The sequence below is a fragment of the Coturnix japonica genome, chromosome 1 (genome assembly GCF_054131305.1).
Source record: "Coturnix japonica strain WE chromosome 1, WE-NBRP24, whole genome shotgun sequence".
Classification (NCBI taxonomy): Eukaryota; Metazoa; Chordata; class Aves; order Galliformes; family Phasianidae; genus Coturnix; species Coturnix japonica.
The window spans coordinates 142,006,076-142,021,154 of record NC_140663.1 but is presented as its reverse complement, the minus strand read 5'-3'; the positions used below and the strand labels follow the sequence as shown (position 1 = coordinate 142,021,154).

Sequence of the window (15,079 nt, the reverse complement as noted above, 5' to 3'; positions counted from 1 at the left end):
CTTCCCTCAGTATTTTTAACATTAGCTGCAGTGTCATTTTATATCATAAAACATCCATAACCCTAAATTGTTGCCTTTCGCAAGTACTTCTATTCATTACAAACTGAATGTGTGAAGCATTTCTACAAGACTGCATCCTCTAAAGCCCTGATCCTGCAAATGCTTATCTTTGATGACACTTGAATGTGGCTATTACTCACATGCCTAAGGTTAAGCATATTCGTGTCCACTGGATCATGTCTTAGGTCCTAAGCATTCTGGAACAGGAACATTGCCTAGAGATGAGTGTACCTCTGGGAATAAATTTTCATTGACGTGTTTCCATGCACAGTGAATAAAGAGTCAATGATGCATGCATTCCTTTTTCTTTTAATGAAAATAAATCCATCCTATGTCCTCTGTGAGACTGGTTTATCACCAGTACATCATAACCAAATGAGTCACAAGTCACTTAAGGCCAGTCCTGCCTCCTCGGACCTCACCCCCATGTCTCATGCTGGTTTCTACTCATGAAAACACAGCCATTAGCGGTATCTCATCAGGATTTACACAGTGGACAATTTCAAACCTGTTTTCTGTATTTCAAGTCTGCCAGTCAGGTAAATTTCATCCTACATTTATACGGCCATACTGGGATGGAACTCAAATGGACAGGTTTGGGTTTGACTACTACAGCAGCAGATGGCCCAGTGAATACAGGACTTTAATGTTTTTTACAGCCTTGATCCTTTTGTCACAAGTATTCATTAAATATCATTGCAGAAGAGAGTACTTAGAGTTCATTACTGCTACTTCAGCAAAACAGGAGAATAATTGCAGTTTATGTTTCTTCACACAGGCATTCACTGTTTAAGGGAGACAGTAGATTGGAAGAGGATTGAGATCACAGCATGTGAGCAGCAGAGGAAGAAAGACACAAATACAGGTAAGCACAATGCCTTTACTTGTATGAGAATGAGTTGTATCTGTCCTAATGCACTCTGATGAAATCATAAGGAAGGGAATCAAGAACAAAGTTTTACAACAAGGTTCCTTATTAAAGAGAGAGAAATACACCCCAGAATTAGCAGCATGGCACTACACATGTGAATGCAGACTTGCTCTCTTGCCTTCCAATTTCATTGCAAATGTTACCTCTGTATCTGCCTCACAACTGGAGGGCAGATCCAGCAGCTTCAAAGCCCAACCTTGCCAAATTCTGCACTCAGACAGAAAAAAACTAGACATCTCAGTAATATCCTTTTGTACTCCCAGGGAACAGCTAATTCAGACCTAGGCTTGGTAACATGCCAGTCAATGCCACAGCCACAATGCCCACAGTCACAGCCACAAAAAGGATGCCCTGCTTTCAGGAAGGCCTCCTTCAAGTCCCCAAACTGTAACTGACTGCTGCTCTCTCCATTCACAGCATGTCTGCTTCATCCTGCACCCCAGAGAGCCACCGGCCAGCAGCAGCATTGCCCACGCCCCTCCATCAGTGATGGGAGGTGGGGATATCCATGGCAACCAGCCTCCAGCGCTGGGCTAAGAGCCCTCTGCTTCCTCCTGCCTCCACACTGTAAATTGGCAGCATTTCCCAGCTGCCTTATATGGGGATGTGAGCCTCTGTCTTTCTTTGTTCCTCATTTCCTGAGGATGCCCTTGCACTGCTCACTTAGCTCATATATTAAAAAATAAATAAATAAATGAAGATGCTTTCCTCCAGCGGTCCTCCTGCACCCTTCCCAAATCAGTGCTTGGTAGGTGAACCATAGAAATCACTGACAAACATATAAGCTCTAGCCATGCCAAGCCTTCATAAACCAGGCAGCCACATCATGAATGGATTTTTTATACTACAGGTAAACTGTGTAGTGAATACAGATATTTCATCCCAAAGCCAGTGATTATGCCACAGATACCCAGGCAGGTAACAAGTCACTTTGCTCATTGGTGGGGCTGGAGGAGCTGGCCTGTACACTGTGCTCCCATGGAAGGGCAGCTGGGACCGCTGTGGATTTGCAGCAAACCTATTAGCCATGGACCATGGTCCATGGATGATGAGCACACATGAATGTGAGCTTTCAGTTAATTTAGGATATCAGCAGCCCTGGGCCAAGCAGGGCTGCCAAAGATTCTTGAACTCTGTTCAGGGAGTGTTTCCATTCTTGTATGTGAGCTAATATTTTTTTGATATCTAGCTAAATATGACTTTCTGGATTTGTATTCCTTGAATGAAACACTTCTTTTTTCATTCCCTAATTCTTGCCAGATCCTTGGAAGAAAGGAAGCCAGCAGTCTGACAGGAGCATAGCACCAAAGCTGCAGCACATCCAGGGGCTGATGATAAACCTCTGACTGCACCCAGGGTGCCTCTGACTGCTGTATTACCCTAAAAGGAGACTGGAAACCAAGTATCTTACCTCACTTTTGTCCAGGGAGGGACCACTGTCAGATGCCTCTGGGTGTACATTTTCAGGAATCTGCCTTTCCTTTGGCCAAATCACACAAAAAACTACACAGTGCTGCTTTCTTGTAAAGGCCTAGTAGTATTAGTCACTGGATACATATGCTATTAGAATACCTATGATACAATACATCTGTAGTAAATCTAAGTTTTGATTTAAGAAAACTCACATTTGTAACTATTTTAAATAGTAGGGTGTGGTGGGTTGTTTTGCTTTTTTTTTTCCCCAAATACACAAAAAAATCAAAGCATTTGCAATCTGAAGAACCTCTTTATACCCTCTGCTTAAACCTAAATCCCAAATCCCTATAAGTTACTGTGAGGTGTGGGTCAGGGAGGTGCTGCAGGTGACTGATTGATGTAATGGGCTGAGATGGCATCAACATCTTCTTCAGATGTGTTGTGAAATCAGAAAAAAACAGAAACCTGTGTTTTCCCCACACACATGTGGTGGATGGGCCACATATGTAGCCTATTAATACAGAGAGATGATATATACAGGCTTTCTGCCTCATCCTTCTAAAAAGGTTATTAACTGTCTTACTTACATCTAAGGGGAGAGATTGGCCAGAGCTGTCATATGTTCCTGTCAGATTTTTCATACTAGCACGGCAAATTAGGGCTTTGGGGAGTTACTAAAAAATAAAGATAGGTGGTTTGGTGCTGAGAGAAAGGAAATGTCGAATATGATATTTGCATAGGGTTTAGCAAGAAGAGGATCAGAGCAAAATTCATCTCTGTGGGGGGAGGGAGGGCAAGCTTGAGTCTCATGAAACACCCCATTAAACCCTCACAGTTTGTGTTATGCACTCCACAACACCAGCAAGAGTAGATTCTTTGCACAGAAAAAAAATGCTTCCATTAAAAAGAGTAGTCTGGCTTGGCCATCCACAGTATTTCCCACAGGCTCCAAAAAGATTCAATGCTATGTTAGGGTACACTGATGCTATCTTCAAGTACAATGAAGCACATCAGATGCAGCTATCACTAGAACCTGGAAGGAGAGAGAGATAAATAGAGATATCATTGCAATTTTCTCCTACACCAAACAGCCAATACTGGCCAGGAATACAAGAGCCATAGATATAAGAAGTCCAGTTGTAGGAATCCTCCATTTTCATGTGATTTGTATTCTGGGAATGCTTTCTGTATGTTAGTATGTTTACAAAAAAATATGGTATTACTGTTGTCTCCCTGGGCAGACCATTCCAGTGCCTGACCGCTCTTTCAGAGAAGAAATTACTCAGAATATCCAACCTCAACCTTCCCTGGCAAACAGGGATTATATATATACAGCACATACCTTTTACTCCACATACATAGTAGGATGCTAATAATTGTAGCAGCAAAGGACATCTCTGAATAAACAGCAAATAAACCCTAAAAGACTTTCTGGGACTGGTGAATTTCACTATCCAGAATCTGTCTGTTTCTTCTGCTTGATCCTGCAGTGAAGTCATCATAATCATGTTTTATGATGCCACAGTCTGTTGCCATGAAAATAATTGCCATGTCATAAATTTAGCATTATAACTTTACAGTGGGATGAAGAAAGAGAAAACAGACTGAGGAGCTAAGAATACTTGGTGAAGCAATCAAATGCCTTTGAAAACTAACCACAAAGTGGTGGGGGAAAAAGCAGATAAAAACCTGAAAGGTAATCAGATGTAGGTGGTGGCACAAGACAAATTTGCCCCCAGTGTGAAAGCTCTCCAACATGAGACAAAGCAGAGCATTTAGGTCACAGAACAGTCATGCCTGCACGGAAAGAGGAACATATGGAATTTTTTTGCTGTTAATTAGGGTGTGCCTATGGCAAGGCCACTGCAGTTGGATTTGCTTCAATTCAGAAATGCTCAGCTCAGCATAATGTTCTGGTTGGAATTCTAAAGAGAAAATCAATTGGTTTGCGTTTTTTCCCCCATAAATGACAGAACTAACAATGCAGAAATGCAGAGAAATAACAGTGTGAAGAATGGAAGAATCCTCAGAGACTCAGCTGGGGCACTGACAGCCCACGTATAAGGCCCTAGTTTGGGACTGTTCCTTTGTATCAGGGTCAGCTTTTGCCCTCCAAAAATAAAGACAGTGATGTTTAGTGATCTGCATGAAGTTCACTGGGTTGGAATGAAGGAGGTCTGGATTCTGTTCCTGCTACTTCCATCACTGACTGAGTAATGTTGGGCCAGTTACTTTGCTATGCTTCATCTCCCTTGGCTTGAAAAGGACTAACAATATCGACCTCCTCAAGAAAGAGCTTCCTGGTCTGGAAAAATCTGGATGTTGTTATTCTGATTGGCATCACTAGGGTGGGATTAATTTGTTAATATTCAAATGCTTAAAGTATTTTTTAACTCTTTCATACCTAGCCGAGGATTATTTTAATAGTTAGTGGTAAAAGACGGGCACTTCCAGTGGCAATTCAACTCATTCTGGGTTGGAACTGAGTTTCTGAAGGATCCAGATACTTAGTGTTTAGATTAAGCTTTTATATTTGAAAGAAAATTACAGGTACTCTGAACCACACCTAGTCCTTCCCACCTTATTGCTCCCCCTTCCCATTTTAGTCACCTCCATCTTAGTTGCTTTTCTTTAGGAGTCAGTGTTCTCTGTGCACAATATCTGTGGGACTCAGTCAGATCACTGAATGTCAGCACAATCCACAGTGTGAACATTTAGAATCATCTCTTGAAGGAAATGTTGGAATTCTCAGAAACTGATATCCTAAGCTGCAAAGTAGAACACTCTGCTGCCATAAAAAAATAGGGAATGGAGTCAGCCTGTCCAGATTTATTTTCCACATACAAATGACTTAATAGTAATCTTACGTGCAACCCCTAACAAAGTAATGGCAATCATATAGATGTGACTGTAATGCTTATTTCTCCTGTGACATGTTTTGTGGGGATTCTCTGAATTGATCTTTGACAAAAATTCAAAGACCAGCAGTGAGGTGGCATACTGTAGACTTTGGATCAGATCTGTGGTGAACCACATTGCCACAGCCACACTGGACTTTGCACAAGTATGAATACGTCTTTCATATGACTGTCCTTGTCACAGTTACTCAGGGACCTAACAGAATAGGACAATGTGATGCCTGGGGAAAATTTTCCAATAAAGACCCTTGGTGCTCATAAAAAGCCTCAGAGCTCAAGAGGCTTGATGATATCACATCTCATGAAAGCAGCTGTAAACTGTACTTTCTCACCTGAGCATGAATGGGTCAAAATTAACATTTTAAGTAAGATAATTTGCTGCAGATAGAAGTAAGGAATGAATTACACTTTATCTATGTCTTTCTGGTGCAAGAGAGTGTGAATGAAACTGCAGTATTTAAAAGAAAGAACAAAGCACTGGCTATGCTATCTGTTAGCTCCAGAATGAAGAGGAGATTTTAGAGACACCTCACCAAAAGGAGATGCTACCTTTGCGAGCTTGTTTTATTTAATTTAAAACCAATAGCAACAAAAACTCATGGCTTTCATGTTTATAGTAAAATGTGAGATCTGGAGCAAGCAAAAGGTAGTTATGTTTGAGGCATCAATCTTGTGATCTGCTTTCTTTTGACATTTTCTGTTACACATTTGCTATTAACTCAGCGCATGTTTGGTAGTTCATTTAACAACCTATGTTACCCTACATGTAGACTTGCTTATCAGGTTCAGTGAGGTTCAAGAGCAACTCAACTGTGAAAGAGAATTCTCATTTGGTTGGAGAATGTATCTGTACTTTCCAGAAGGGCACACTGACTCCCAGACTACTGTGGGACACCATGATTTCCCATCAGCATTGCAGAGGTTGAGAGCCTGCAAGGTTTTTTTATGTTTTATTTTTTCTCTGCAATGATTTAACAATGGAAATTTACATCACATGAGGTCTTCCAAATATAACCCGCACTGATGAGAAGAGATATATTTATCTCCCTTTCTACTTCTCTAGGACCACCACACATACAAATAGTAGAGGGTTATTAGGAGTGACATCCCAGCTGTTTTAGTGTCTTTGTAGTGCAGATTAATTTATTCACTAGGTATATACTAATGAACAGAGGAACCCAGACAAAGATTCCTTCACTGGGCTGTGGAAAGGGACTGTAACAAGGCAACAGAGATTATGACTTTTATTCAATTTCTAATATTAATAAATAAATCTTTGAAAGTACAAAGAAGCAATAAGATATTTTCCACTGTATGTGTTTTTGCAGTCTAATCTATTAGAAGCTTGTAAAATTATTCATGGTCTTTTCTTTTGAGATAAGTAGAGAAAGAATATCTCTTCCCAACCACTTCCTCCTAGGCTTGGGATAGCTACTGATGATGACTAAGTTACTAAAAGTTCAGCATCATACCTATAAAGAAAGAAACAGAACAAATATTAGAGATGAGTAGGAGATAAAGATTGGATGCTTTATATAGGTAACTACCCGTATTTTTTCTTGTTTATCTGAAATATATAGAATAATATAAGAAAAAGAAATCTGAAACATGCATAAAAATCCCAATTTCAGGATTATTCTTGTTGTCTTCCTTTATATCTCTGGGTTTGCTCATGTCTGGGCAGACTTTCTGTGGTGAGAAGTCCTTACTCCTTATTTATGCCCATTACTACCATTACAGAGCAATTTATTTTTTTTTCAGCAGTCTCTCCAGTTCCAGCTCCAACTGTTAAGTTACTGTTAAGGCAACTAATTTCATATTTTCTGCTATTATCCCTTCAGGGTAGGTGGGGTTTGAATTAGTTGTTAGGATTCTTTTTCACTGATCGCCACATCCAAGAAAGGAAAATATGGATCATTTGAAAGCAATACTTGTTCAGTCAAGTAGTCTACAACTCTGTGTTTGGAGGTTCAGTTGTTTTGCACTTTGCTTAGATGCAAAGTCACTGCCTTTTAGTATGGCCAATAACTTTTCTTAGCCAAATTCCAGAGGGATTTCAATTACAAGTCTAGACAAGACACTTAAATGACTTACTTATTCTAGAGGGAAGATGATTTATTAAATAAAATATTACCTGATTTAATCATGTTGCAGAACTGACTTCTCTACTGATGACCTGGAAAATCCAGAAGGAAATGTAAACTCTCTCAAACTGCTATCAGTGTAAGCAGTAGCCATGCTACCACCTGAGTTATGCCTCCTGAATAGTTTGCCAGTAGATGAAGACTAGGAAGCATTTCTAAAGCTTCAGGTGGTCCTGCACTTTGAGGTGGAAGGATCTTTCTCAGAGATTCAGTGGCAAAGATTCCCAGCTCAATTAAATTCTCACAGACTCACAGAATTGTAGGGATTGGAAGGGACCTCTAGTGATCATTGAGTTCAACCTCTCTTCTAAAGCAGAGTTCCTACAGTATGCTGCACAGGTAGGCATCCAGACAGGTCCTGACTATCTCCAGAGAAGGAGTCTCCACAATCGGTTTAGGCAGTGTGTTCCAGTGCTCTGCCACTCTGCAGATGGGGGAAGAAATACAGACAAGTTTATCTGGAAATGTAGAACTGTTTATTATCTATTGCTATTACTATCTGCTCTGCACAGACATTACAAAAATTGTCAGTACTAATGTGCAGACTACTAAATAGTCCGTCCAGATTGGATTTTTACTCAGAAGCAGGCAGCTGTGGTAAAAAGGTGCTAGAACCAACACTTAGCTTTGAATGGGATTTAAACCAGAAGGTCCCACCACAGCCCCACAGGCATCTATGTACGGAATGTGTTTTTGAAAGAAGATATAAGGATCTGTGGTGATAGAACAAAGAGAAATGTCTTCAAGCTTAAGGAGGATAGATTTAGGTTAGATATAAGGAAAAGTCTTTTACAGTGAGGGCGGTGAGGCACTGGTACAGGTTGCCTGGTGTTGTGGTTGATGCCCCATTCCTGTAGACTTTCAAGGTGAGGCTGGATGAGGTCCTGGCAACCTGATTTAGCTGTGCATGTCCCTGTTCAGGGGAGTTGAACTAGATGTCCCTCAGAGGTCCCTCCCAGCTCTAAGGATTTTATGATTCTATGATATACCAGCATGGCTAGAAACAGAAGGCCTGGACAGTAGATGTGATCCAAACATGGATTACCTCTTCACCAGAAAAAAAGAAATGTACAGAGGCAACACGGTGGAAGCTCACATCCTCTTTCCACAGGCTGCCTACAAGTCTGATATATGTCCAATGCCCACAGATACTCGTTCCTGGGCTTGGAGTTGCCATATCCCTGATCCACATCAGGACTGAGAGGACTTTATCACAAAGGGGTTCTGTTCCAGACTTGCATCCATCCTCCAGACAGAGAAATTAACGTTGAGCTTGCAGGACTTAATCAGTTTGCTGCACTGAAACCAGAAAAGTGAAATACGCATGTTGGAGCCATGGCAGAGATCTCAGTGTGGTGACTAGAAGAGAAAAACATCGAAGTGTGTCAATGGTGAAGGATGAACAGAGGTACAGACAGTTCCCTATCATGTAGCATGGAAGCATGCAGCATGTTGGACAGTGCTCATAGAAGCACAGGAGGTTATTCTGACCTTACTCTATCTTCCAGTGAGTCTGTGTAGACTAATACTCTGTCACCAGCTCTGCCCAGTAAAAGCAGGAAAGCAAAAACCATCATTAAAGACTCCATATCTCATGTCAAAAAACAGCAATACCAGAAACATTATGCATCTACACTGATGCAGAGTAGGAGTGCATGTAGAAAGACAAACATATTTGAAAGACGAACATGGGAAGCCCTGCTAGGTTCTCTTCCCTTCAGAAGATAAGGTCACCCCTGCCCCAACACCAGCGCTGGCAACATCCAGCCAACAGAGTAAAACAGAGACATGCTTGCATGCTGTGCCAGTTTGATTAACTTTGCTAAAGTAATTTATTTAACTAATTTCTGAGATGAAGAACAACAACAACAATGTTCACTGCTCTCTGAAAGAATAAATGCATTAGGGTAGCAATTTTCCCCATGAAATACAAAAGTAATTGAAGAAGGGATCTTAGAGAAGAGACAGGACGAGATGGGTTTTACATAACATATAACGCTGAAGCTCCATGCTCCATGCAGCTCCAAATCCTCCCAAGGAAAGGTGAAATGTCAGATGTGCATTGGTTTATACATTCACAAGTGTCAAAGGTCCAGCACTGTGCCTGTACTTTTTCCCCTTTTGCTTCAATGAGTTCATAAATTCTGAGCATAAACAAACATGCTATTTTCTTAGACATAGACATCAGGCTTCAGTCTGGAGAGGGGGCTCAGGGGAGACCTTATTGCTCTCTATAACAACCTGAAGGGAGGTTGTTGTGAGCTGGGGGTCGGCCTCTTCTCTCACGTAACTGGCGATAGGACTAGAGGGAATGGCTTCAAGCTGCACCAGGGGAGATTCAGGTTAGGATGTTAGGAAATAGTACTTCTCTGAAAGAGTGGTCAGGCAGTGGAATAGGATGCCCAGGGAGGTGGTGGAGTCACCGACCCTGGAGGTGTTCAAGAAACATTTGGCCATTGTGTGGAGGGACATGGTCTAATGAGAACTATTGGTGATGGTGGATGGTTAGACTACGTGATCCTGTGGGTCTTTTCCAACCTTGGTGATTCTATGAAAAATGAGAGGGAAGCTGTGCTTTGCTAGGTCTGCGCTGCTCGCAGGATATGATGGGGGGAGGGGGGGGTGGGAAAAGGGGGGGGGGAAATCAAGACAATTCACTAGCCTCAGAATTATGTTCAAAAATGTAAAATCCCCAAACCTGATGCTTTCCAGTATCCTAACTGATAACTGATGAAACTGTGAGAAGACAAAGGTTACAAGGATACAGGTAGCAGTTCTCCCACACGGAACTAAGTGGCCACGATGCCGTCTTCCGTACAAGAGGTATTTTCCTCATTTTCTCTCTGGTACCAAGAATGAATTTACTGAGAAAGCGGAGCCCTTGTGGAAGGCATGAAATCTTCTGCTTAGTATTTACATCTTCACCGAGCTCGATATGGAAAACAGGTCTGGGGAATGGAGAAGCGAACTGCCTGGGGAATACTGGGCCGGGTTGAGCCTCTGCAGAGGCAGACAGCCACCTACTGCCAAAACGTGAATCAGGAACAGCCAGGAGCTGCACTACAGAAAGCCTCACGTGAAACAGCTTTCCTCAGCACACAGGGCCATCTATACTAGCCAGCATCAGCTGCAAACCTGTCTCAGAAAACAGTATGTTGTCCTCTCACTGACACCTCTGTGCCGCATCCAGGCAAAAAAAAATCAGAAGCAGATGACAGAGTGGAGGCCTTCCTCCTGTAGATATGCTGCAGGTTTTCAGTTTCCAACTGTGGAATATCCCTCTTCTCTCTTCATCCACCCCTCTCAAATACTCAGAGCTGAATACACAGCGAATTCCCACAGACGCAGAGCTCGGAGCTCTGACAAGGATGGGTGGCTAAAGGCAGCCAGCAGAGCAAATCTGAGCTCTGGGAGCTCACCACAGGTAGCTGAGCATCAGGTTATCCGGATGGGATGTGCTCAGCTTCCCCCACCTGGAAGGCTGGGAACAAAAGCCTCCTTGGCAGGCATTAAATGCAGCTCCCCTTGGTGGCAAACCAGGGCTGGGAGTGGGGGGCAGGCAGTGAACTGCAGGCTGTCCCCAGGGAATGGCCTATTTTAAGCCTGCTTGCAAACATCTCTGTATATGTGCTGCGTTTTCATGGAAGAATAATTTAATCTTCATTGCCATCATTAATTTTTGACAGAGAGCACCATACGACATCCTGTTTACAGCCCACTAAATCTCCATTATGAAGCTGTGCTTACAGAAAGAAGAACAATCTGAAGAGCTACGTTAACTTCAATGATTACATTCCAGCCCTGAAATACAGAAAGATGACTGAAGTTACAGAAAGTAAGAAAGTAAGAAAGTAAGAGAAAGAGAGAAAGATAGAAAGAGAGAGAGAAAGAGAGAGAGAAAGAAAAAGAGAGAAAGAAATAGAGAAATAGAGAAATAGAGAAATAGAGAAAGAGAGAGAGAAAGAGAGAAAGAAAGAAAGAAAGAAAGAAAGAAAGAAAGAAAGAAAGAAAGAAAGAAAGAAAGAAAGAAAGAAAGAAAGAAAGAAAGAAAGAAAGAAAGAAAGAAAGAAAGAAAGAAAGAAAGAAAGAAAGAAAGAAAGAAAGAAAGAAAGAAAGGGAGGAAGGGGAAGGGAGGGGAGGGGAGGGAAGGGGAAGGGAGGGGAGACGAGGGGAGGGGAGTCGAGGGAAGGGAAGGGAAGGGAAGGGAAGGGAAGGGAAGGGAAGGGAAGGGAAGGGAAGGGAAGGGAAGGGAAGGGAAGGGAAGGGAAGGGAAGGGAAGGGAAGGGAAGGGAAGGGAAGGGAAGGGAAGGGAAGGGAAGGGAAGGGAAGGGAAGGGAAGGGAAGGGAAGGGAAGGGAAGGGAAGGGAAGGGAAGGGAAGGGAAGGGAAGGGAAGGGAAGGGAAGGGAAGGGAAGGGAAGGGAAGGGAAGGGAAGGGAAGGGAAGGGAAGGGAAGGGAAGGGAAGGGAAGGGAAGGGAAGGGAAGGGAAGGGAAGGGAAGGGAAGGGAAGGGAAGGGAAGGGAAGGGAAGGGAAGGGAAGGGAAGGGAAGGGAAGGGAAGGGAAGGGAAGGGAAGGGAAGGGAAGGGAAGGGAAGGGAAGGGAAGGGAAGGGAAGGGAAGGGAAGGGAAGGGAAGGGAAGGGAAGGGAAGGGAAGGGAAGGGAAGGGAAGGGAAGGGAAGGGAAGGGAAGGGAAGGGAAGGGAAGGGAAGGGAGGGAAGGGAAGGGAAGGGAAGGGGAAGAAGGGAAGGGAAGGGAAGGGAAGGGAAGGGAAGGGAAGGGAAGGGAAGGGAAGGGAAGGGAAGGGAAGGGAAGGGAAGGGAAGGGAAGGGAAGGGAAGGGAAGGGAAGGGAAGGGAAGGGAAGGGGAAGGGAAGGGAAGGGAGAAGAAAAGAAAAGAAAAGAAAAGAAAAGAAAGAAAAGAAAAGAAAAGAAAAGAAAAGAAAAGAAAAGAAAAGAAAAGAAAAGAAAAGAAAAGAAAAGAAAAGAGAAAGAAATTAGCATTTTGCTGTGCTGTTTTTAGACCCTGAAAGTCTTATTTAAGTAATTTGTAGTAATAGAGCAGATACCTGTAAAAATGCATGTGGAACATATCATAATTCATCATTATTGCACTATTTACTCTGTTCTCTCTGGATCCATGCACAGAATGGTAAGTACCATTGTTTAGAACCGTGCAACAGAACAGAAATACCGAGACAGAGTATAAGTGAGAATAGTGAGGTTTCACTGATACTTTTTGCTTCTTCCACTCATGTCCTTTCATTTAGAAACCTAGGAGGTTTGGTGAGAGTTGCTGATTTCCCCTGGTGAAATGCTACATAAAACCAAAACACACTACCAGGAGGGAGAGCTAGCCTAGCATTTCAGAAGGCTATGAATAAGGAGGCAATACAAACAGCCTGGGCTACAAGAGGGACTGGTAAAGCCTCCATTAAATCTGACCCAATGGCATCCAAATGCAGACAGAAATCTTAGAATCATAGCATCCTTAGAGTTGGAAGGGTCCTCTGAAGGCCATCTAGTCCAACTCCCCTACAAGGAACAGGGATACCACAGCTAGATCAGGTTGCCCAAGGCCTGATTCAGCCTTGCCTTAAAAGTCTCCAGGGATAGGGCATCTTCTTCAAGGTAACCACCAGTAACTGGATACAATAGGGCAGATCTCTAGGCTGTCACAGCTGCTGGCACACAGCAAAGAACAAGTGTTTTTACTGCTATTTTCATATCACCAGTCTTAATCCTGGCTGTGCAGGCTTTCACATCTGCGGTACAACTTAACACCAGACCACCAGCAGTGCTCAGGCTGAGCTGGCTGCACCCTGGCCCTACACATCCAGCCATTTTAGTGACAGTACCTTCAACATTCAAGGAAGCTCATTATGCATCTGCTAAAGGAGCAAGAGGTCTCAGTCCTAAATTTTCAACAAAAACTTTGTTCTCCATCAATAGGCGCACATCGCTTGTAACCAGAAACGTCAGCCTTTGGGAAACTAGACACTAGATGCTTTCATTGGACAGGGCCCAGCATGCGCTGGTAGCACCATTTCAATGAAAGAAAAGTTCTGGTTTGATATTAGGAAAAAAAATATTTTCAGAAGAAGTGATGCCCAGAAGAAGAGGCTGCCCAGGGAGGTAGTGGAGTCCCTGGAGGTGTTCAAGAACAGGGTAGACGTGGCACTGATGGACACTGCCAGTAGGCACGGTGGGGATGGGTTGGGGTTGGTGATCTCAGTGGTCTTTTCCAACCTCAATGTTTCTATGAAAACCCCGTCATTTAGGCCCAGACTTGTCCAACTAAGTCAGGTGCACCTAATTAATTTAACATTTCCTCAGAAGTCAGTGAAACAAGAGATCCCCCAGAGAGCAATTCCAGTCTTAGACTAAATTACTTCAAAATTAGCATAAGATCTGGATTATCCTCTGGAGGTCTTTCACTCCTCCCCTCCTGCAGAGAATGCATAGAAACATACTAATTAGTGCTGCATGTTGTGGAATAAATCTGGACAATACCTCTCCTCCAACACATGGCCTTTCCTTAGCACTGAGATTGGATTTTCTCTGTTGTTGTGGTTTAAAGGACATCCAAGACTCAACGAAGGTGTCTAACCCTGCCCAACTCTTCCAGAATATATCTTAATAAATATAAATATATATTCTAAAAATTATTTCATTAGACATTGATGTATATATTTAATGCAGACGTATTAAAACATCTCTTTCATTTCTGCTTCTAACAGCAATCATTTTCATCATGCACCCAACCTCCCTTGTATTTTAAATAGTCTCATGGCTCAACACTGTAAAACAATCCTCAGTGATGTCAGCTCCCAGTCATCTGTTTCTAGTGGATAACTTCAGTAGTACTTCAGCAGTGACATCTCCTGCCTGTGCACAGCAAATTCAGATCTGCCTTAGTATCTTAATTCAGCAGGAATCTCTGGAAAGCATTTCTCTGAAATCAAGAGGAGAAGAATGAGATACAACAGCCAATGTGGTTAAAGGACGTAGCAGCACCTTCATAGAATTAAGAAAAAATAAAAAATCTATAAAATGTTATTGTTGTATATATTTTGTAAATTTACACTAAGCAAAGATTGTTATTATGATTATTATTTTCAGTCTCCAAAAACAGCACTGCAAGCACCCATAATTCTATTAGAGTGATAAAGAAAAGGTTGAATTTTTTTGTGCTATTTTCCTGTTGGGTGATAGAAACAAAATAGAAAATGACTAACAGCATCACTATTTTTACCAAGTTTGCTCAAGGTGAAGTTTTGCCAAAAGGAGAAGGAGATATTTTTATTACCACCTTCAAGTATTCTTATTCATAGTCTGGCACTACTGATGGCTATCAGAAAATGACCATCTTATTCTATAAATACCGATAGAAGAATATTTTTATATAATATATGTAGCAGCATGCTATACCTCAGTCTTGAGCCAGAGCACTGCATAGGCTTCATCTAGGAAGCTCTGACGTTGTCCTGTTTTATACCTCCTCTGCAAAAAACATGCACATTTCCCCAACTCTGCTTTTTGCCTCCTTACCCTTTTTCTTCCAGAGAAGTTGTTCTACTCCTTTCTTGCAGCTTAATTTACCAGCCTTCTCTC

The 15,079-nt window shown here is 42.3% G+C and overlaps 1 long non-coding RNA gene across 2 annotated transcripts; it reads left to right on the top strand.

The window, feature by feature from the left end:
- The first annotated feature begins 437 nt into the window (after positions 1–437).
- Positions 438–4,874, top strand: LOC146762763 (uncharacterized). Of its 2 annotated transcripts, none has more exons than XR_014942065.1 (3): positions 438–599; positions 839–925; positions 2,252–4,874. It is a non-coding gene; the product is annotated as an uncharacterized LOC146762763 (long non-coding RNA). The 2 variants fall into 2 exon arrangements; XR_014942064.1 differs by lacking the exon at positions 2,252–4,874 and adding an exon at positions 1,409–1,704 and having other exon boundaries at positions 440–599.
- Positions 4,875–15,079: the final 10,205 nt, after the last annotated feature.